The sequence below is a fragment of the Sinohyriopsis cumingii genome, chromosome 3, assembly GCF_028554795.1.
Source record: "Sinohyriopsis cumingii isolate HCF-2022 chromosome 3, ASM2855479v2, whole genome shotgun sequence".
NCBI lineage: Eukaryota > Metazoa > Mollusca > Bivalvia > Unionida > Unionidae > Sinohyriopsis > Sinohyriopsis cumingii.
In genome coordinates this window covers 33,525,090-33,549,511 of record NC_142963.1, presented here as the reverse complement: position 1 = coordinate 33,549,511, position 24,422 = coordinate 33,525,090, and the positions used below count along the sequence as shown (strand labels likewise).

The 24,422-nt window shown below is 41.3% G+C and overlaps 1 protein-coding gene across 2 annotated transcripts in view; it reads right to left on the bottom strand.

Moving 5' to 3' along the window:
* LOC149802659 (glutathione S-transferase 3-like) overlaps window positions 1-24,422 on the bottom strand; it is a 75,363-nt gene that overhangs the window by 13,526 nt on the left and 37,415 nt on the right. The window lies entirely within an intron of this gene.

Here is a 24,422-nt window from a genome sequence, read left to right as displayed (position 1 = left end):
TTTCAAATTTGAAAAAGGCCCCGATCACGGCTTTGAGTTCTATAAAAAGCACACACGAATAATTGTTACATATTAGAACTGCGGCTGTTACTATTGAAGCTGATGATTTAGTGTAAACTTTTAGATTCAAGAAAAGCGCATCCCAGAAGGAATGTATTTTGTGGAAAATCCGCATGTACAAATAGGATTAGTTTGATAAAGAAGGTGAAGAAAGAAGAAATATAAGACAGTACAAATGATAAAATGGAGTTAGATGCATCCAACCTATATAGTGAATGACTTAATTTAAGTTGATATGAGAGAACGAGGGGCGTCCCAAAACCATTATACAAACGCTGGATTATTAATGATATAGATGGCAGCATAATTTTCAGTCGATGTTTCTAGCAAATTTAAATCAAAATGTTTTATACTAACGATGGAAGAATATATCTGCATTCAATACAATGAACAAAGATATCGGTACTGGAAATTAACACGGAGAGTGAAAGCGTAAATATAAACTTTTTAAAAAATCTTTTGTATATTTAATTTCTATTGCGTGCTGACCTTTACCAGTTATTGAGGGTTGACGCATACCCAACAACTCACATCTTTTGGGGTTATCATAGGCAAACAACATAATACATGGCTAATATTTGTCAATGATTTAGATTATATTTTAAGACCATTATTACCTGAAAGTAAACATGTTTACAGATGTTGAGTTCAAGGTCTAGCTTTATTTAGAAATTAAGAATGTTCTAATAGCAAGCTGTTTACGAATTTGATGGGAAAATGACCCTCATCCTGTGTCTGTTATTTTGTCTTAACGTTTTATATAAATATTAATTACTTAAGAAGTGCTCATTCTTATCTTAGCATCAATCTTTATGGGAATAAATTGTAGTTGTATTTCAGTTCATATTTGTGAAGATTTATTTATTTAAATTATTTACTTGAATTACAAAGTGCTCTTTGACTTTTCTAACTGAATTACTATTTTGGGATCATTGTGAGTTCATTCAAGAATATTTTGGACTTTATCATTATGATACATCAAGAGAGTTGGTATATTAACACATTCGAGCCTAATGACACTTCAGCACATACAAATGTCTAATTCATTCGGAACGCCGCTGGAATTCATTCGGAATACTCCATACTTTTGGACTTGAGATATAAGTTTTAGGACTATCTGGAATTTAATTCACAATACCGTATGTTCCTGTTAAAATTTCACTTTGTATTCTTTGGAAATAAACTATTTTTTGAAGCTTAGAAACCTGTTAGTGTTCGCTTACTTAGCTCAAGACCATATAGTCGTAACACTACTGTCATTAATACTGCTCAATTTAGAGAACTGCTACTGTCAAACGACAAGTCAGTTGCTTTACTCAATATTTCTTTTCTATGTATTTCATGGACTGTAGATGCATTCAGCAGGGCATCATCCGTCACGAATTTGTTTTTGCTTATATTGCTTATTCATCATCTTTTTGAGGCATCACATCACACAAAGGACCTTCAAAATCATTAACAGAATTATTGAAGCTAGATTGTAAGAGGCATTATTCAATCCAGGTTAGCAGAGGCCTGGTAGTGATTCTCGTATATTAGAATCTAAAACCATTTTGTATGTTTATTCCCTTTGTGAACCCAATTTACACTGACAGAAGTGTAACTGTTATGGTATAGTTTTATCCTGGTCAGATCTCTACATTACCGACAATGTTTATAATGAATGAGTTAAGTTTCTGTTCACAAAATAAATTTGAATTTGTGTTCTTGGAAAGAGGAAGATGATGTTTTGTATGAATATTTATATGTAAAACAGTGTTGCTGTCCAATACCATAAAACAGATAATAATTTTGCATCTTAAAATTATCATCTGAAGGGAGGAAACAAAATTTTCTTGTTTGCAAACATCGGTAGACTTTGAAAACCTAGTAATCCGTGAAACTCGGCAATCACAAATACCATTAATCACTGTTTCACACAAAAACCACAAACTTTAAAAGCTTTCTTTTCAATTTAAAACAATGGAGGAAATACTACTACTACTACTACTACTACTAATAATAATAATAATAACAATAACAATATTGAACTGAAATGAGCATAGGTAATTACACATGGTATACTTGGTCTCATTCACTACTTACATACCACATAATCGTTCTTTCAACAGATATGACAACTGGTGGAAAATGTACATTTTATGAAAAATTGGAAGCCAATTGGAATGTCATGTTTAATAAGGGATAATGAAAATAATGTTTTAGCTAGAGCTTGTTATTTAAAGTCGTTACAAAAGTATACTTAGCATTAAACTCTTTAAACAATGTTTTTATCTTCTAGCAATGCGTGTGGTTTTTATTTATATCATTATTGTCAAATATAAATGTATGCAACTTTTGAATTTTGTTTCTCATTTATGAAAAGCCGTTTTATAAAAGGTGTATTTTGTCAAACAATCAGAGTTTTTTCTCGAAGTTTCGATATTGTTTGAAATCTTTCCATAGTTATCACTGAGACTAATAATGTTAAACCAGTCACTTTTATCCCTTGGCATCTTATAGAAAGTTGGGTAATATGTCCTCCTGTCTGTATGTCTGTCTTCTGTTAGTAATGTAGTGTATCTACCATATCATGAAAGACAAAGAACTAAATCTTGGAATATGACTTGGAGTAGTCTTTAGTTGTACGCAGTGATTTCAAATGGACGGTTGAATTTATTTTACAATCTAAATATTTTAAGTATTGTAGATGGAAATCTGTAAGTTGGCTTGTGTCATCTACAAGGCCAGGGCTATGACATATGCAATGAGTTTTTGGGTTACACTCTCAGGTATTTCCCTGGGATATGGGATATGCTTTATAATACTCACAGCTTGGCAACTGTTGAGATTTTCAGTCAATAACTATATATGGGTCTGAATGGAAGGAGACAGAATTTAACATACCGGTATATCTAATATAGACCGTGGGTCATGGCTTTTGGGTTGTGGTCTTGCCCATGAGTCATAACTTGGAAACAGTTGAGATCTACACCTTCTATTGGTTGAAGACATGACATAAACATACAAATTTCGAGTACAGACCCTGAGGAAGGTGATTTGCTCTTGGGTCATCACTTGGAAACTGTTGATGTCCCTTGCCTATAACTGTATATAACTTTGAAGGGCATGAGTAAACAAAATTAGACATATGTCCAGTACAGACCCTAGGATGTTGTGCCCCCTGTGTTTGGGAACCTGACCATAGCTCATAAAATGGAAATGGAAATTGTTAAAATCTACGTACTAGAAATATATATATACCTTTAACTGACATAATCATGGCCATACAAGGACAAAGTGCTGATTTTTAAACTTGTGCACATGGTGGATCCATGAAGGGTGTGTGTGGCCAAAACAAGTGTGAGCCAACCCAAGAATTCAGGAAAACTGTGTGGTTTGACACTGAATATATGAACCAGGTCAAAATGTCATACGAGTCGTACGTTGTTATGAAGCCTACGGTCTGTACGAATGACTATGAGTCACGAGTCACATGTTTGGTACAATTATTCTGTCCATTACAATTGATCATGTTTGTTTCATTTGTTTATGTTATTTCAGTTGAGTACATGGAACATATGGTTTGTTTCAACTGAGTACAATTGTGGTACCTTCATTACATGAGATTATATATGAATCTTACTTTCTTTACGTGAAATTACATGAATCTTACTTTCTTTACGTGAAATTACATGAATCTTACTTTCTTTACATGAAATTATATGAATCTTACTTTCTTTACATGAAATTATATGAATCTTACTTTCTTTACACGAAATTATGTGAATCTTACTTTCTTTACGTGACAATATATGAATCTTACTTTCTTTACATGAAATTACATGAATCTTACTTTCTTTACATGAAATTATATGAATCTTACTTTCTTTACATGAAATTATATGAATCTTACTTTCTTTACACGAAATTATGTGAATCTTACTTTCTTTACATGAAATTATATGAATCTTACTTTCTTTACACGAAATTATATGAATCTTACTTTCTTTACGTGACAATATATGAATCTTACTTTCTTTACATGAAATTATATGAATCTTACTTTCTTTACATGAAATTATATGAATCTTACTTTCTTTACACGAAATTATATGAATCTTACTTTCTTTACGTGACAATATATGAATCTTACTTTCTTTACATGAAATTATATGAATCTTACTTTCTTTATATGAACGTATATGAATCTTACTTTCTTTACGTGACAATATATGAATCACATTTTTATTTTCCAATTTGTGAATGTTTGTGTAAAGTAACTGAATGAGTCATGTGTTTAGAGCTTGAAAGAATCACACTGTATTTATAGCACTGTATTTGTAGAGTATATACATATTTTTTTTATTAATTCCTTTCATAAACTTCCGTTTTTCATCACGCTGTGTTGTGTTGTCATTTAATCCAAGCATACATTCAGGTCAAATCCTGTTACAAGAGTGTTGGGTTATGAGAGTGTGTTCTTGAAGGTTAAGGTCACAGGAAACGTTTACATATAGTGCGCTGTTTGTAACTATTAATTTGATGTAAGCAATGGTACGAAAATTGCTTTCATATATATCTAAGACATGGGTGCAAAATTTGCCATGTTCATGGTTCCCATTTGAAGGTCAGAGGTGGACATTGCTATATTTTGTTTGGGGCATACTTTTAAATAAGGTAATACGCATATAAAACTTGGTATAACTATACATCATGATTTGATGTTGTCACATGGCATAGTCATATAATCGGGCCCAATAGGTAAAGTAAAAAACAAAGGAAGTCAATGGCCTGCTTCCTTATCTAAGCTGTCATTTTTGTACAACTTCATAAATTTTGATGAAATCTTATCTGGTTCCACACTTTATGTTACAGCTGTCAGGTTCAAAGGCCAAGATTATTGGTCATCTCCCAGAAAATACTCTGGTAGAATTTTAACAAAGTATTTGAGGAAATATTTTTTATTTCATAAACTCATAATCTAAAAAATAGTGTGTATCTTGGTCTCAATGACAGACTGGTGAATAACATAATTTTCCCATCTTCTTCAAAACCACTTCAAGAAATGTTCAATGTTTAGTTAATGTTGTTTTGTTTAGCACCCACAGCAACCCAGCATCTTTGACATCAGCCAGGTATAATCTTGCTTTAATAGTTTAAAACTATTATGACAATTAAAGTCCAAGTTTACAAATATAATAAATATTGTTTTTACATTTGTTACATTTGCTATATGTATGGACAACAAGAAACCATCTGTTCAGGGACCAACCAATTATATTTGGATAAGGGGAGGGCACACATTGGATTTATTTTCAAGTTATAAATTTTCTTACTCAAATACCTAAAGATAGTTATTTCTTTTCAAAAAATAGAATTGGATATAATATGTTCTTTTTTCCACAAATTAGCATGGGTCTTTTTAAAAGCTACTAGAAGTCTGAAAAATCTGTAGTTTTGGTATTAAGATATTACAGCCACTCCCCTCAATAGAGTAAATGGTAAGTCCATGAGTTTAATGCAACTAGAAGATAAATCTCTAACCATATTTAACATGCAGACCTTTTTCTAAGACTGCTATTTCAATCTAAGCCAAGTGAGGCACACCTGGTTCTTTTAAAGTATGTTTCTTTTACACGTTGTTAGTTCCTTTCATGGTTTGGAAAAGAGTCAAGAGTTATATTAATTTACATTCCCTCGCGGCATGTATTGTATTTCTGAACCTTTACCATTACACCTGACTGAAAATACAATTATTATAAAACTTTATTCACTGTGAATTCACTACTTTTCATGGTGCATCATTGGGGATGGGAGTGGGTGCTGTTACAAACCAGGAAGCTGTAGAAACATGGAACAATGATTCCCATGTAGAAACAGTAGGATTCTTTCCCAACCCTTGAATTTAAATAGTGATGAAAATGTCATTTTTTCACAGAACTACGAAAATTGCAGCCCACTGAGAATAAATGAATCCACAGTTTTATAATTAGGCAAGAACTTGTAACAAATTTTATCCAGTAGTTTTGTGACAGGTGCTTGTGGTGGTCTATCAGGTGAAGCTGATGAGAAAACCCTAGGGAAACCAAAGAGAGAGAATGGACTGGCAACATCAGGCGATTGCTTATGTCGGCTTCGGGAATTGCGCTCGGGACAGAAAAGGTGATAAAGTAATGTTATCCACTGCTGTATCTTCAGCACGGACAAATCATACACTTAAGTTCTCTCTCCAGTGCATATGAAATAATCAGGATTTTTCATTTAGCAGTTTAGCTTTTGGCTGCAGCTAAGCCAATATATGTGAACCAATTGTTGTTACCTTTGGTAACAGTCATAGTCTTGGAAGGCCAAAGGAAAATGATCTTCGTCGTTTCTGCTTCATGCGATGACTTGTTATTAGTGATGTTAGTAGTAAATAGGGGCGATCTAGGGACAATGGGACTTACCATTAAAAACAGGGTCCCGGCACTCTGGGGACTATGTAAATTTAACATGGGAAATATTGTCGCGGCACTCTAGGGACAAGGGGAATTTAACATGGGAAATATTGTCGCGGCACTCTAGGGACAAGGGGAATTTAACATGGGAATAGAGTGTGGGTCTGTCTAGGGACAAGGGGAATGGAACATGGAACTATAGTTTGGGTCTGTCTAGGGACAAGGGGAATTTAACGAGGAATTTTATTTTAAAAAATAAAAAAATAAAAAAAGGGTAGGCAATTGAAAGTCAATCTCTTTTCGAGAAATGTGGGTGGCCCTGAAAAGGGCCTTTGGGTTTCTTCTTCTTCTTCTTCTTCTTCTTCTAACTCCTCCACTTCTTTATCCATCCCCTTATTTTTTCCATCATTCCTTTCTTCTTCTTCTTTTCATTTTCCGGTATCCAGTCCGGGTGACCCATGGCTCGGAACTTCTGTTGGATTTTTATCCAGTTAGCGTTCAGTTTCTCTAGTTCTTCCTTTTTCTTTCTATTTTCTTCTTCTTTTCTATCTTTTGCCCACCTGTCCTTTATTTTCTCCACTTCTTCATCTATCACCTTTCTCATCTTTTCTTCCCCTTTTTTCAATCTTTGAACACTCCTTTTGACAAAGGGCCACTCTGACCTTTTTTCTATCTCTTCCAAAAACCTTCTTACTTCTTCTACCTTCTCCAGGGCCTCTTTTAATGTCCCCACTCTGACATAAGGGGGATTTATTAGCCCTCTCAGTCTCTTCACTTCTTCTTCAATTAATCCTTCTATCATCTCCCTGGCTAATTTTAGTTCGTTCACATAGTGCACACTGGTTCTTAACCTCCAATCTCTTTCAATCCTTTCAACTCATATTCACCATCCACCATCCAAAAATAAACATGCCTTAAATCATTGAACAGTTGGGACACTTCCATCTTCTTTTTTATTCCTTAGAATGGTGCGAACGACGAATACTGTGGGTTCTTATAGTGAAAGCGCGGACGTGACGGAAACATTCCCCTAAAACAAAATTGATCTTACCTAGATCATTACTTAAAACGCGCGGACGTGAAGGAAAACATCCCCTACTTTTCTCATTTCATATCATCTGCTATTCACATACGCTAACCAACAATAAACTAACCCAAAATCTACCATCCACACACCCAAATCATTAAAATCAAATCCCAATAATCTACTATCCACACTAACCTATGCTAGCGCTTATTAGCACACAATCATATACATAAACTTATACACTCACACTAGGAAAAAGAGTCGGTGTTTATATTTACACTACTCTACATACACACATTGGCAAATCGATTACTATTTCTTTTCTAGAGTATTGGGTAGCCCTGAAAAGGGCTGTTTGTTTTTGAACTCCAGTGACACCTGGTTAATGATGGCACCTTCCAGGCCTGGCACCACACACACATCTTCTTCCCCAGTCTCCTTTTACTTTTTTTCTTGAAAGCGCAGAGGGAGGATGATTGGCTTCAGCACCCCAATCCTCTGTCTCTGGTATCTTGTAAGCCATCCTCTCTCCTATTTTCTTTTCCTCCTCTTCCCTCTTTGTTTGCTATGGCAATCTTTTAGTTTCTAAGAATGCGACGTTTTCTGAGGATAGACTTTCTGACGATAGGTCTGCTTCTTCGGAAAGAGAAGAAGAACTCTTTGGTGTCGATACGACAATCGACAAAACCTCTGTCAGGTTCAGGTTGCTGCTGCTGCTGCTGTTGTTGTTGCTGTTGCTGCTGTCTCTGAAGTCTGTACTTCTCTGTCCATTCTTCTTTCTCCCTGTTCACTTCTTCTCTGAAGAGCTCTTCTATCAGGTCTTCAGTGACTTTTAACATTCTCACATTCTCTATCTCTTCTAGCTTCGGTATCAGACTGTGTCTGACCCTATGCAAATTCACGTAGGCTTCGTTTAGCGTAGCTAGTTTGGAGCACATCTTCGTAGTAGGATGAATCGACAATGGATGGTTAGACTGGAAACTAACCCGGTTCTTAAAGTCAAAGCGCGGACGTGAAGGAAAACATCCCTCTACGGTTTTCGAGCCGCAACGTTCAATGAGTGTCATGAGAGGGATAGAGAGAAGTCAAAGAGCATGAATCAACATTCTTATAGCCAAACAAAAGACAAAGGCATTTTTTTCAAAACATAACATTTTTTTATTCAAAATCACTTAACACTAACAAACAACTCTAACATTTTTAACAATAATCCAACAATATAACATCAAACATTTTTTTTTCAAATCACAAACATTTTTTTTTCAATTTACACATTTTTTTGGACAGGGCTGACAACGTTGTGAATGAAATTGTGATTTCCACTGTTGGAAGTCATTAGGCCATTAATGGACACTACGTTTCCTAGCTTGAGACATAAGATAAACATAATGGTCACAGAACCATCGATCTACTTTCACATCGTTTCTTGAAGAAGAACGAGGATCAAAATGAGTCACTAAATGTTCTAAGGAATAGCCCAGGCTGCGATGATGCAGAAAATACACACAGTACTGTCCACACACCAAGGAATCTGTGCCTTGTAATTTCACATTATTGAATCGGGTGGTCTGAGCATTTCTTCTCATAAAGTCAATGATATGGTCTTCCAAAGGGGGCAATCCGTACGAATCGAAATATTCCACACATCCTTCTTGAGGAAAGTAGACGGCTACCCAGTGGGTTCCTGGGAGATGACTGTCGTCCGTGTTGATCACATAAGCTAGATGGTCTTGAGGTTTGCGATGAGGGAGTTCATCTTTAGCACAGACGACAGGATTCCAAGAAGCCGTATACGAACTGTGGTTCAAAAGGTAATAAAGTTCCCAGGTATCCATGTTTTTTTCTTCTTCACAGGTAATGATAAGTCATCAATTCGATCCTGACCTTTTGCTTGAAAATGTCTGACAAGTAAAAGGCGTTTGGCTCCGACTTCTTATTCTGGTCAAAGAGAGATTCGATGCGACGGCGCTCCAGAGACGTTAATGGAGGAGAAGAATGTTTATCCAAGCCTTTATACCACTCGTTCAACACGAATTCCATCTCGATGACACCCCAAGCTTTGTCCAGATATTCGTCCAATTTTTCTTCTTGGCTCAACATCAGACATTTGTCGTGTTGAATTTGACTGGGATGATCGTTGTGACATCCATAGCACTCTTCCTTGATCAATTCTTTCATTACATCTGTCAGGAATGTAGCAAAACAGGAGACTAAATGGGCTTCTTGTTCTGGCCATCTTGACTTCATCATGATAACTTCTTCGTCTTGGGATTCTTCTTCTTCCACGGTCTCCTCACATTCCATTTCCAAAGTTTCTCCACTAGGTAAAGAGGGATAACAGTCTTCCATGGCTTCTAATAGTCTAGAATGACTTCTCTCAAACTGTTGATTTCTATGGTATTATCGAATTCTGCATACAGGAGGACGTTCACCGTCTCTGGTAGATTTGTAGTAAACTGAATTTCCACACGAATCTGGCCAGATTTTATAGGGTGGAAATGTCCCTCGTCGCTGCCTTGGTCTGGAGTGAAATCGAAAGCCCACAAAGCGTAGCCTCCTGCGTAATCCTCGTACGTAATGCCGTGACTGGTGTTGGTTCCTAACTGACCGGTAGCTTCGTACAGAGACAAGTACGACCTCAAGTAATTCTTCGCGGCACCAAAGTTAGGTTCGAAAGGTCGGGTACACAAGGTTTTGCCATCGCGACTGACTTCAATTTTGGACACATTGTGGGGTTGAAACTCAAAAGGGTTTTCGTTATAGGCTCCGTTGAAGGCTGAATTCTTGACGATACCAACGATTAAACGCTTGGGTAACTGTCCTTGGAACAGATGATCTTTGACCATGGATCGTTGTCCAGTGGGAATCGTGAACGTTTTCACTTCCACTCGTCGGATCGGATACTTGGCGGTCGTTCTGCTCAACGTCTGACTGATGTCGTTTCCCACTTTAGGCAACACTTCCACACGACGCACGTAGAGTCTGGCTTCTTGAATGATAGTTTTGTAAGTGGCATCAGCAGCAGCCATTAAATGGAAAGAGGCACTGCTACGATTCAGTCTCAGGCGGATATCCACCCCTTTCAACAAATATTTTTCTTGTAACCACATGTCTAGATGCAAGCGATCCATCAGTTCTAAACTACGACTTTGTGCAATTTTCGTTCGTCGTTCTACAAATCCCGTTGTATTTTGAGCATCCCCAGCAATTGTAAGGCTGTTGAACTTAGTCGCTTTGTCAGGTTTCCATACCACGCAAGCATCCAGATGAGTGTTCTTGGCTTCTTTTCCGTACGTCAAGAGATTTTCCAGGTAGGCCCGATAAGGGTAAGTATCCATGCTGCTGCTGACAAGTTTGTTATTCAAGTACAAGTCCACTTCGCTAAACAAGGAATGCATGAAATTGTTGACGGGAGCTACTACATCATCATTGTCTATGGCACCGTTGTTCGCTTCGGTTACTTTGACTTTCAAGTACAGGTAACTGCTATTCAGATCGATGTAATCTTCGGGCTGTCCTTTGATTTCAAACTCGATGGGAGCGGAATCCGTCAAAGAGGAGACGGGATGAAATTCCACCCACTGGGATTCTTGCATGGTCATCATGGTGAGGGGCATGGCAAACAGTTCCAGTTCTGACTTGGAACAAGCACAGGACTCTCGGTGCATCATTTTTTTCTGTTTTTCAATAATCGAAAACGTCTAAGTCTCGAACGGTTCTTCTTTTCTGTGTCTTTCTAGCTTTAGACGTGTGAAGTCTGGTGAAAGGGTGTTTTCTTCGTCGTCTCTTTCTGCCTTGTCCTTGCTGAATGCCTGACTCGGTAGCGTGCAGGGCATTTATAGGTGTGTCTCGTCGACCCAAAAGGTCTTTGCCCGTTTGCAGCAAGACATTTTTGCCTGCCCTCAAGAAAGCTTCTTTGGGGTTTTGTTTGTCGATGATGACATTTTGGAGAAATTCTTTGCCTTGTGTCAATGCCGCATCTTTCAAGGCGTGCAATCCGCGTGTCACCATCGGTTTCAACACCAGGGCCACCGAACGAAAAGCCGATTTTAGCATATCTCCTAAACCGTGTCCTCGCTGTCGAGCAACGCCTCGGTACACTGGATTCATGACTTACGAGTCGTGAGAGAACCGTTTTCGAAAATGGAGTTTCACCGTGACTTTTCCTTTGGTGAATGGAATATTTTGTCCCAGATCTCCTTTTATAGCAATGTTGACCGTGTCAAAACACGACTTGCTGACAGGCAAATAGTGAGGATGTACAAATTCGCGGTGGATGTGGTAAGTGTTTCCACCTTCCTCGTCAGCGACCGTGGCAGAATCCACTTTGAAAGGAATGACACGCAGTAACGGTACGGAGGTGTATCCCACCACGTTGTACTCTACCACATCGGAGTACACAAACATCAAATTCAGTCCTTGGTTCAGTTCTACCGGGGCATGAAAAAACTTGGCAAAAGAATCGTTGTCGTAAATGACTGCTGATTCGGGTTTTTGTTCTACTATCTTCCTCAGCTCCATGTCCCCGCCCAACATGGCAAACAATTCAGGACAAAATAAAATGGACATGATTTTACCCTCTTCAGGAAATTTCATGAGGAAGCGACGAGCTACTTTATGGTACTCCAGGGTGACACTTTTTTTGACACTCTCCAAAGCTTTCAGAAACACGACATTAAATCTGGAGGCTATGGTGCTCACCAAATGTTGACCACTAAAATAATAGCCTGGGGGAATGAACAAGTGATAGGTGGTCCACTTTTGATTTTTTGTGCTAGGGGTTTTCTTGTCATATTTGACATGGGTATCCAAGTACTGTTGCAATGAATCGTCATGAACTTCCACCGTAAAAAAATTTTGATTGGGAAGGACATTGAGGACTTGGGTTGGGTGAATGATTTCTACTAAAGCCACCTCCCAATGGGCTTCGTGATCTAATGGGATGGCCTGAGGTAATTTGGCCGTGTAACAGCACAACGTGTTGTTGGGAAACACCTCCATGGAACTGTCACTGGGTAAGGTTAAGTAAAATTGGTTTTGGTGACTCATAATTCCAGAGTTCTGTGGCTGTCTGAGGGGTTGCTGGACGTCAGAGGCGTGTCTCCGCCCAAAATAGGGTTGTTGTTGTTGGAGTGGTGACTGGCACTGGCACTGGACACAAGGTTCCCGTTGTTCCCGTTAGAGGTGAATTTCAGGGAGGGATTAGGAAACTGGTAACCGATGCAACTGCTCAATAAAATGGTCCACAATTGTTTGTCTCCTTGTTGCAAACTCAAATTGGCAATTGCTGCCCCGATGACACAATACACCACGAAGATTTGGCAGAAAAAGACGATTTGCATTTTAGGCACACGTTCTCCGCACCACACCCACAAAGGTTGTTTTTGTAAATCTTGCAGAGAAGAACTGGGTGAAGGAGTGGTCGACGTAGCTGCATCTGTGTGAAAGGGCATGATGGTCACTTCTTTTTATAGTCGATGACTTGCGAAGCATCGATCCAAGAATCAAAACTGGGTGGATATCCTTTCCAACGTACTTTGACTTCTTTGACACGTCGTTTGCCCACTTTACGGGTTCTGCGTTCGAGAATGCTTTCGATGTCGTACACGTCGTCTTCTTTTTTGGTGACTCGTTGTAACTCGGGCAAATAAAACGTTCCTTTGAGCACTTCTCCGTTCATGTCTTCCAATTTATAGACGGCAGGATGACGGCCATGCACTCGTCCAGTGACACGAAACAATTCGGTCGTCCAGTTAGGTAAGTAACCTTTGTCGAAAGTGCGTTTGGTTTTGCTAATGCGCACCCAATCTCCTACGGTCAACTCTCCACTTTTCTTGGGGACAGCCCTCGTCGGGGACGTACCAAACTGGTGCTCAAACACCAGCACTTCGTTGTCGGGAGTCACTTCTTGCGGGGCACGTCCAATGCTTCGATGGTAAGATTGGTTGTACGCTTGCACCAGGTGCGGTAAGATGTCGATGTACTTCAGAGTGTGGTGATGCGTAAAATATTTCCACATGCGTTCTTTCAAAGTGCGTTGAAAACGTTCCACGATGCTAGCTTTGGTTTCGGGATTCTCGGTGGTAAAAAAATGAATGTCACGTTTCTTTAATTCTTTTTGGAAAGCTTGGTTCAGAAATTCGGTACCTTTGTCCGTTTGCCATCGAAGAGGGTGACGACCGCTTTGTTTCAACACTCGTTGCAGGGCTCGCACTAATTCGTTGCTGGATTTGGAAGTCAAGGGCACTATCCAGGCAAATTTGGAAAAGACGTCGATGACACAAAACAAATATTTGTAGCCACGATTGTAGCTGGCCAAATGAGAGACATCGGCTAAATCGGCTTGCCATTGATGATCGATGTCTTCCACTCGGGTGTGACTTCTGGAAAACTTGCGTCGAATGGGTTTGTGTAAAGTGTAGGTAGCTTGTTCTTGTAACCATCGTTGCACTTGAGGTAAACGGAGACTTTTCAGTCGAGTTTTGGCAGCACGATACAATTTTTGAACTCCTGCGTAACCTGCAGGATGGGAGGGATCGTAGTAAATGCTGGCTAAGACTTTTTCCATTTTTTTTGTGTTTGTTTGTGTGTTAATAAGTCACCCACTCTTCGGTGATGCTACTTTGGGTGGGTCGAAAGGGTGGTTTAGAAACGGATTTACGTGTCCGATGGGCTACGGGAGTAGAAGTCGAAGGTAGTGGTGGTGGAGGTGGCAATGGAATGGCTTTGGTCTTCTTTTCTTTTTTCACTTCTGGTTTCCCTTCTTTCTTTTTCACTTCTGTCGAAGGAGGAGTGGACATCATCTTTTTAACCCAAGCTTTCATTTCTTCTCGTTGGGGTGTGGGGGACGGGGTCAACAAGGATGCTGCAATCTTACTCGAAATGGGAGCTGCTGACGGTGTTTGAAACACTTCTCGTATCTCTTCTTCCTCAGGTCTTCGTGGGGTAGCATCTCTGGTGACCCCTGGGGATGGTAGTAGTGGTGGTGGTGGTAGTGATGATGGTGCTGGACTTTTCATCAAGGTCTTAAAATCTTTCAGAGTGGGTAGAGCTTTCTGGTGAAAGAGTTGCAGTCGTTGCAAGAGTTGACCGTACTTTTGCGATTTTTCTGTTTCGGACAAATCTTGGCGATCCATCAAGAACTGCAATTCGTGTTGTAACTGGGACATCTCGCTCAAATGGGGATTAGGAGGTAAATGCTGGGTGCGTTGTTCTTGCCAACGATGGTATTCCATCCATCGTTTGTAAGGCACTAAAGCTAGTTTTCGTCCTTCCATGGGGTTGTCAGGGGTCGATTCTGAGATCTTGGGACTTTCGAGGGCCTTTCTATCTTGCTCCCACCAGTCCTCCCAACATGGTTCCCAAGACTTCTTTCAGTAAGGGGCCTAACAAGAGGGGTAAAATGCCTCCACGTTGGACCAACATCTTCTTCTTTTGACGAATGGGAATTTTCTTTTGAACCATTTGGCGAAGAACGTGACGATGTTTGCCTAAGCGTTGTTTCTGGTGTTTGGACAAAGGGATCGTGCCTTTCAAGACGTTCAAACAACATTCGCACACGGTATCGATAACCTCTTTGGAGGCTGATTGAATGAGTTTTTTTCGTAGAGGTGGAGAAGCTTTGGACATGACAGATAACATGTCTCCATGTTTGACTAAACGAGGAGGCAGTCCTTTCCTTTTCTTTCCTTGGGGCTGTTTAGAAGAGGGATGTTTTCTGGAGGGTGACATCTTTGAGTCTTCAGCACCAAAAACACTGATACCCCGACTTGGTCACAGACCTTTTTTATACTGGAACGCGTCGCCACTGATTGTCTTTACGTCGTATCAACTTCAGGACAGGCATGACACGTCGTGCAGGGGTACGCAACGGACCAAATCGAGCCAGTTCTTGCTTGGACAAATCCAGTAAACTTTGTAACATGCCCGATCTTTCTTGGACTTTGATTTTGGGAGAAGGTACTTTGTGAGCAGCAGCCACTGCCACTAAATTGGAGGGTCCTGCCACTGGGGAAGTTCTTGGGGTCATCAACGGAGAAGTTCTTGGTGTGATCAACGTCTCCAAGTACTCTTCAGTTCTTGGTGTCATCAACGGAGAAGTGGATGAACGTGAGGCTGCCGGAAACGCAGTCACCTTCGTGGCAGGTCGTGGTTTGCGAGTGTAAGGTTGCGTCCTGGCCGAAGTGCCTCTCTTGCGACTAGTTTTCTTCTGTGGACTTTTCTTTTTCTGGGGACTTTTTCTCTGTTTCTTTTTCTGGGTGCTTCTTTTCTTTTTCCGGGGTGGTGTCTGGTAAGAGGAGGGTCCCGCCACTGGAGAAGTTCTCCTTGGGGACCTGGTCTTTTTCTTCTTCTTGGAGCTTCGTTTGACTTTTTTCTTGGGGAGAAGTTTGGGGGCATTAGGATCCAATCTTAAGAGAGAGCGAATGATGATCCCTCCTACAGTACCGCTCCCTCCAGGTTTCAAAATGATTTGTTTTTTGGTTTGAGTGTCGATGCGGGGATCGGCCAGTTGGGTCAAAGCGACTTTGTTTCGATCAAAAAAGCGTTTGGTTTGATGAGGAATCTGAATGATCCCTTGGAGTAATTGACGTGCTGTCACCGTGAACCATCGTAAGACTTCTTTGAGACTAGCTTCTAAGACACGAGCTCGTGTTTGTGGATTTTTTTCTCGACTGATGCCATACAAGGCACGAATCAATTTGACAGGAAGATGCGACTGAAGGGACGTCATGTTGACGTTGTGTGAGACAGACGAAAAGGGTCTGAGGTTTTTATAGATTTTTTTGTGGAGTGAAATTAAGTCGAGGACGGAGACGTGTACAGGACAGGCCCTCCGTCTTGGCACCAGTCATGAAACAAGTGGGTACGAAATCGCAAATCATCGGGGGTCGTAGGTTTCAAATCGACGAGTAAATAGGCGTGTGGAGTTTGAGTGGCATCGTCGTACGCCTGAGTCAGCCAAGGCGTTCCTAACTGTTTGGCTAAGACTTGCACTTGCGATTTATCTCGAGGGCTTTTAAACAAGACCACGTAATGCGCATTGAGACTGATGGTGCGATGGGCTTTACTTTGTTGAAACAAATTTTGGGTGATGTAAACGACACTGGCATTACGGTGATGCCCTTTGCGCGTGAACCACAGTTTAATTTCTTCTTCGTCTTCTCCTAACATGTCGTCAAAAATGACCAAATGGGTTTGACGGGAGTCTGAGACGATGCCGTCGTCTTCTTTAGGAATGCCTTCCACAAACACGATGGAATCGCCCTGACTTTCTCGCAAGAGGCTGTACGCCGATTGCCACTCTTTGTAACACCGCACGATCCGCTGAGGTGGTCGATCGATCAAATGATGTTTATGTTCGATCAAACGTTTGACGAATTCGGTTTTGCCTGAACCGCTAGGTCCAGCAATGAGCATGTTAAAGGGATGGCGAAGATACGAAGCCTCCCAACTGGCACGATCTAAGTGTTCGTCGATGACTTTGACAGTGGAGGAAGAGGGAGCAGAGACAGCAGAAGTAGCCATAGTGTCAGGAATGTCACTTGTGACACGAAAACAAACAAGACGAGAGTTTATATACTTTTTTCAGAACACGTTTATTGAATGTTTTAAACATGAATACGAAAGACAAAAATACATAAAAGCCAAAAGCCTAAGTACAACAATAAAAGGCACATGAAAATCATAAACGTGGAATAAGCACAAGTGTCTGTATAACATGTTTTGGGTAATGTTCTGACCAGTTCTATAGGGCGTAAGGTCACACAAGTGTCCTCCCGAAAGGGTCTTTTAGGCCTGTCTAGGACAGTCCTGTCCTGGGTGACGGGTTCTTCTGGCACCGTCACTAACACAGGTTGAAACGTGACTTTTTTCCTTGAACAACACTCGTGCATACTGGGCCACTTCTTGGGTCCAAGTCTCAAAATTTCATTTTTTCCAGGCACGGACATCTGTCCAATGGGGGTGGAAGTCACAAGCTACACACACATCGTCATACACGTCTTCGGTAGCTAAAAGTTGACGAATCTTTTTTTCCCGTAGAGGTCGAGAAGTATCCAGATGAAAACGTAAGGCTTTGAGCAAAAGGAGTCTCTCGTGAACATTTAAAGGCACCACTTTCATGTTGAATGGGGTCGTAAATACTGTTCGTAAAGAGTCCACAAGGAATCGGCTGGTAAACGAAATCCCAGAAAACAAGTCACTAAGACACACACCACTTGTCGACCCAAATTGAATGGATACAGTTCTTGTAATAATCGATGGTAATGATCCACAGTTTGAATATGGTCATTGAGTTCCTTCCACGGAATCTGTTCAATTACATGCGACATAAGTCGTGGCATGGCAGCCTGTTTTTATAGTCTCTTTGTTTCGGAAACAATACACGTACTTTCTAGCCAGAGATCTTCGTTCTCCAGTGGGGAATCTAAATCTTGCATACTGTAACCTAAACTTCTGAGTTTGTTTAGGAGTTTCCTCTTCCACTAAGTAGATTCCACGTAAAATATGTTGGTAATCCTTTAACTTGTCTTCCTCAATGCGTTGCACTAGGTGAATCTCGAAGTAACCAAAATGATCAACACGTGGATCATCGGGGCCCTGGAAGTATTGAACAAGGTCTGACCACTGAAACAATTTCTGACGAATCAGTTCTCTTATACCATTCAGGTACCAGTGGTTCAAACACCGGTGACGTAACGGATGCAACTGTTCCTTACGTTTGACTTGTATTTTGACCAGCTCTCGGTAAATGCGTTCTCTCAACTCCACAGGCAAAGCACGAATGTTCTCTTGTAAAGTATCCATGAATAGGTCAGTCCGTACAATTCACAATCTTCTCCTAGAGCATAAAGTAATCCACATAGTGAGTAATTTCTGACCACTGCCATTCAGGGTAACGTCCAAGAATGCCACTGAACTCTTTTAATGTAAACGATCTAGAGTAATATAATAGGACGAATGCACACTTGACCCAAAGAAATCGAACACACTGGTTGACTTTTTTCACTTTCCTCTTGTGAATTTCTCGGCACAAAAGTTCTACAGTGACCCATTGAGATTTCACTCTGGCAAGTCCCTGCCAAACTTCTTTGTAAATCTTCTCTTGCAGTTCTTTAGGTAATGATTCAATATCGTTTTTGAAATGAAGTTTAAATACTGGTCTCGGTGATGTCCAACATTTGACTCCTAGCCAATCTGGTTTCTACTTCTTCGTCAACGACATGGTAAGTTACTTCAATGTCTCGATCCCACTAAGGGTAAGTAATGACAATTCGGTGACCAACGAGCATGTTCTAGGTAGGCCGAATCTTGCGGTTCCCAGTGGTGAAGTGACACACCGCAACTGAAGCACTTGACTTTATCTCCTTCGCCCAAGTAGAACAATCCGGCTCTGGCTAATACTTCGGGGGTCGGTCCTCCCAGATACTTAGGCCATTTTCCTTTGAACGATTGAAGACGATTTTCAAAGTCGCAGTATTCCGACAAACGCACAGGAAACGAATATTCGTCTTTCACAGGTTCGTTTCGATGAGGGTTGGGTGACATGGACAGGAGTTTGCTCAGGGCTGGAGGACATCCGTAGGGAGGTAGACGTGAAGGTGAACATCCACCTTTAAAACGAAACCCAGTAAAATGTCCAAGAGGACGAGCGGCATCACTTTCGCATCCTTCAGGTTTGGCACGCACAGCATCACTTTCCATGATAGGGGTAGTGAGAACAAAGTTCCCATGATGCTTTACGGCATCGCTAAGGTCACAACGTACAGCATCGTACCCATCGCAAGGCTCACAATCGCATTCCACTTCAGAAGCCCCACACTTGAATTGTGCCTTTCTAAACTTGTTTTGTGTTTCTCTGAAAGTATTCATCTTGTTCGCTTGGTCTTGGTAGTCACAATGAACTATCGATCTTGCCTAGGGTTCCTTTTTATATACAGACCAATACCGACGTGTCCATACGGTAAGGTGAAATGATTGGGAAGTCGCACTCGCTTCTGGTACACGATTTGATAGACTTTTTCCAAGGGTCGACTGACGATGTGGTGAGTGGGTAAACGTACAATCTTGTTCGGTTGATAGGTGGTCACTTTAAAGTGTTGATTTTTTCCAGACTGCAAGGCTTCTTTCAGTACCCCAAAGTTGACCACTCGACTGGTACGATAATTCAGAGTCAATCCTTTCACTTTGCACTGCGTGTGCACTTCTCCTTGTTTGTCCCGGTATTCGTAACCGGAATTTTTAGGACCACCACTGACGAAACTTAGAATCTTGTCGTAGGGATGCTCGTCTGTCCAGGCTCCTAAACGGTCTCCTTCGATGTCAGGGTGCTGTTGACTCAGGTGATGGATGTAAATGCAACTGTCCGTGTCAAAGTACAGGACGCGTTCCCCTAACAGTTCTAAAGCTTCGTACAATTTTAAGCGAGCATGGGCTGTCACGTAAGCCGCAATGATGACATTTCCAAAGGGGTCGTCTTGTACAAAGTCCAGATCTTCTTCGTAATTGACCAAGATCAAATCCTCGCGAACAACGTCCACGTGTTTCATGTATTTGGTTTTGTCGTGAATCATCTGGAAGTAGCGGGAAGGTTCTGTCAAATATTCCGTCTTGGGTAAACACGGTCGTTGTGCCATTTTACCCCACAAGCAATTTAACATCACTTTGGCAAACGATCGCCTGCCTTCGTTTTTCTCGATGTGATCTAAAGTGATGTCTTCTTGTTCATAGTATTTCTCTTTGAATGTCTTTTCGTCTTCGGGAGAGTGACACCAGGAAGGATAGCCGCTGGCTTCTTGCTTCAGTTTCAAAAAGGCATCCACGTAGTCGGCGAAAATGCCTTTCTGCGTTGGGTCACCCTTGTGGTATTGTTGTGTCTTGGGAAAGTGACAAATTTCGTACACTTCTAACAGTTGGTATCCCATGTCCAGAGCTTTGAATAATTCTACGCTGACCCAGGTTCCCGTCAAGGCCCGTTCTTCCTGGGTGTGCTAACAAGGTTGGTCTTGGTTGCACGTTTCGGCACAAGTACGGTACAATGGAAACATCAGTTTGCCTTGGCAATGGTGAGGTAACACGGGATGGTACAAGTCCGTGGGAGGCAAAACTTTACACTTGATCAGACCTTCGTATTGTCGAATGTTTTTCAGGTCGATGTGTTCCGTCAACAATTGTGGGTGCCCTACAGGAAAGCGGCAATATTTGCACACGTAGGGATACAGCGAACACACGTCCAAGTATTTCATTTCTTCTCCTTTCCCTTCGTCGGCTTGGTACAGCAAACAGGTGGCATTGGTTCTTCCTCCGTACAAACTATCCCTCGGGTTCAGCGGGTCCATGAACTGGTAACTTTCCACGAGGCGTTTAAACTCGGGATCGGTTTTCAAACGGTGATCGTACTCATGTTCTCACATTTCCACCACTTGGTATCCTTCCTGTTCTAACTTTAGGTGTCGCTGACAAGTGGCCTGGTACAAGTTTTCCATGGTTCGTTGTAAAAACTGATTTTTAGTGTCGCGGTCAGGGTAACAGACGGGACATCCGTGAAATAAGCAACCGTTAAACTCGTACACGATCTTGGGGTTTCTAAGTCCCAGCCATCGACCGAATGCGTTCCGATGGTCTTTTCACCTCCTCCGTTGCGGGCATGCTGAATCCACTTGTCTTCCTTGTCGCACAAGTAATGTAACCAGCGTAGGGCTTTGACCGAGTACTGACGTTTGACATAGTTGGTCGTTTGAGGACTGATGACAGCCACGGTGTTTTCATGCATGAATCGTTGCCTGTACACTAAGGAACACGCTTTGGCAATGGTGCAAGCTTCTTTCAAAGGATCGACCCCTCCGTGTTCCATGAACAGTTCTCGAAATTTTCCACAGCATCGCCGTAAAATGTCCACGTCGGAACGACAATACTTTAACATTTCTTCCTGAAAGTCGAAAGGGTCGGAGGCGTGAGCCTGGTACCAATCGTAGAAAGCTTCTCGTTGTTCGGTACGCATGTTGTCGGGGTCGTAATAGTGAGCCTCAGGTAAATGGGGTAGAACGGCGTGTTGATTGGCTTCCGTACTGAAAAAGTGTGGAAAGTACCCTTTAGCCATTTCTGTCATTCCAAACGTTTTAGGCATTCGGCTCAAAGGCGTGGCCAAGTAACTCATCGAATCTTTAAACTGTACTTGTCCCACTTGCATGAAAATGATTTTGGCTCCGTTCAAAGTGACTTTAGGACGCTCGGTGCCATGTTCCGTATAGTACCTCAAAAGAAACTGTCCATCGTATCCGGAGAAATTGTGAGCCATCACCGTGGCATAACGATGACAATCTCCGTAACGTTCGATGTCCTCTTGGCTCCACGTCTTGTCGATGGGGTCTAAGACCCATTGGGCGAAATCGGCTAGCGTGTTCGGTCCTCGAAAAATTTTTTCACGCCCTCCAGGAATCTTGCTGCAGTGAGGGCAATGACTGAAGATAGGTTCCTGAATGCACTTCTCGCACGCTCGATGAGCCACGCAGAAATTAGGAATGTGAATGCCGGTCTCTTGCATGCATTCGAAATCGAATAAGATGAAATTGCCTTTCTTCTTGTGTCCATCCTCTTTCTCTGGTGGGGGTTGGTATTTTTGCACGTAGCATTCGTGTTCCAAGTCCACGATGTGGTGACAAATGTGACATTTTTTCTTTCCTGAACATACGTGTCCCTTGGCACTATTGGTACATAAGCCTTGTCCACACGTGGGGCATAATCTCAGCATTTGACAAGCGCATTTCTTCTGTGAACCTTGCGTCTTCAAATGCTGTTGGTAACAGGCAGGGCTGACAAACGTGCGCAGACAAGTGAAACAATGCACTGGTTTTTGTCCTTCGCTCTGACAGGGTGGAGAGGCTAAACATCCTGAGCATTTCCATCCGCAATGCTTGTGTTGCTCTCGATTGTTATAGCCATAGTGACATTTCTCACAGTAATAACTGTAACCCAGGAACCCAGTGATAGTGGTAATGGTATCGAAATGGTCATCGTGATGATAGACATGAATGTATTTTCCGTCCTTAAAGTCTTTCCCTCGAAACAACTGAGGTCCGCGCACTTCTTGAGGGTGCACTTTCAAGGTGTAGAATGGAGCTAGGACATCTTGCAATTTTTGCAATTCAGGAATGCCGCAGGGTGTGTCTTTGGACAGGCCGGCTTGTTGCAACAGGAGTTCTGCTTCACTTCGTTGTTTGGCTCGGTTCGATTTTCAAATGTTCTCCCAGTCTCTTTTCCATTCTGCCGTGTCGTTCTTGGCATAGGCTCGTCCCACCACGATGGCTCGGGATAAACACATCTGGTCTTGAGAATTGTGAATTTGGACGAGACTCGTTTTGGTGTTGCGAAGGTCGTTCACCAATAACACCTTATTGCGTTGTCCGGTCCCTTGAGGAGGAGAGACGTGGGTCATGTCGAGTGTGGCTTTTCCATCGGTGATGTCAAACTGGTCATTGGATTGTTGCACGTGTTGAATCTTGTCCATGACTTTGGAAGTGGTCAATTCTGTGGGTCTGCTAAACTCGATCCAAACAGGGGATTTCAAACCGTCGTGTTGTATGGAGAGTCTCAAGCGATCGTCTTCTTTGGGTTGACATTGTCGCTTGAGTGTGGTGAGCAAAGAATCCCACACCCCAGTGATGAACTCTTCTGCTTTCTCTAACGGTACTTCGGACTTGAAATCTTTAAACTTCACCGTGTACTTGTAAGCCGTGGTTCTAAATTTTCTAGAGGAGCGCTTTTCCGTCTCTCGAATGGAATAGTACTTTTCAGGGTTGACTAAGGGTAGTGAACTTTGTTTAGAGGGTTCGGATTCTGATTCACTCATGTCCTCTTCAAAATCACTGGCATGAATTTGTGCCAAGACTTCAGCCCTGGTACGAGGCGATAGATCACGTTTCTGCCTCTTACTTTCTTCTTCTTTCTTCTCAAATGAATTGGATCGTTTCATCTTGAGTGAAAAACGTCAAATGACTCAAGGTTAAACAGCATGGACTAATTTATAGTCATGGCAAACCAGCGTATATAAAAGGGTGTGTGTCTTGTCCTTTCACTATTCATTTCACTCTCTAAGCGAGCACAACGATGGAAGAGACTACCCAGATCGAACGTTTCATCAGAGCTTTGCGAGGGGTCATTAGAAAATTCTCTTCAGACCAGCCGACGGACTACTCTCCTTCCTTTCGAGATAAAAGTCAAGATACTTGCTATATCTGTCAGAAGAAAGGGCATTGGTCTTCAGAGTGTCCAGACCGTCAAAAAAGAAAAACAGGGGTTAAAAGAGACAAAAGTCAAGATACCTGTTATTATTGTCAAGAAAAAGGACATTGGTCTCCAGATTGCCCAAAAAAGAAACAAGAGGAGTCAGAAGAAAAGAGGGATTCTTCAGAAGAAGAGAGGGATTCTTCAGATGAAGAAAGCAGCCAGGTGAAGAAAAAGAAACAGGAGAAGAAACGAAGAAGGGAAGAAAGTGAGGAGAAAGAGGAGGAGGAACAGACTGTGACGGTGAAGAAATTTAAAAAACAGAGAGAGTAAAAAAAAGAAACAGAAGAAGTGAATGTACTTTTTAAAGTGCTCTGTTGTGAATTGTGAATTGGATTGTAACTATTGAGAAAAGAATAAATTAGGTATAAAAAAGGTAAGTGTCTTTGGGTTTTGATTTTAAAATAAGAACGTACACTCACGCACTCATATACACGTAATATAGGGGTAAAATGTTTTTTTTTTGAGTTATTGGCAATTGAAAGTGTATCTCTTTTCGAGAGACGTGAGTGGCCCTGAAAAGGGTCTTTTTTGGTGTAGGGGTGAGTTTAAGCAATCAACTTTAACTGTCTTAATCCTTTGCCACGGCCGAGGCCTACTTCTGATGATGATGATTTGGTTGAAATCACTAAGGT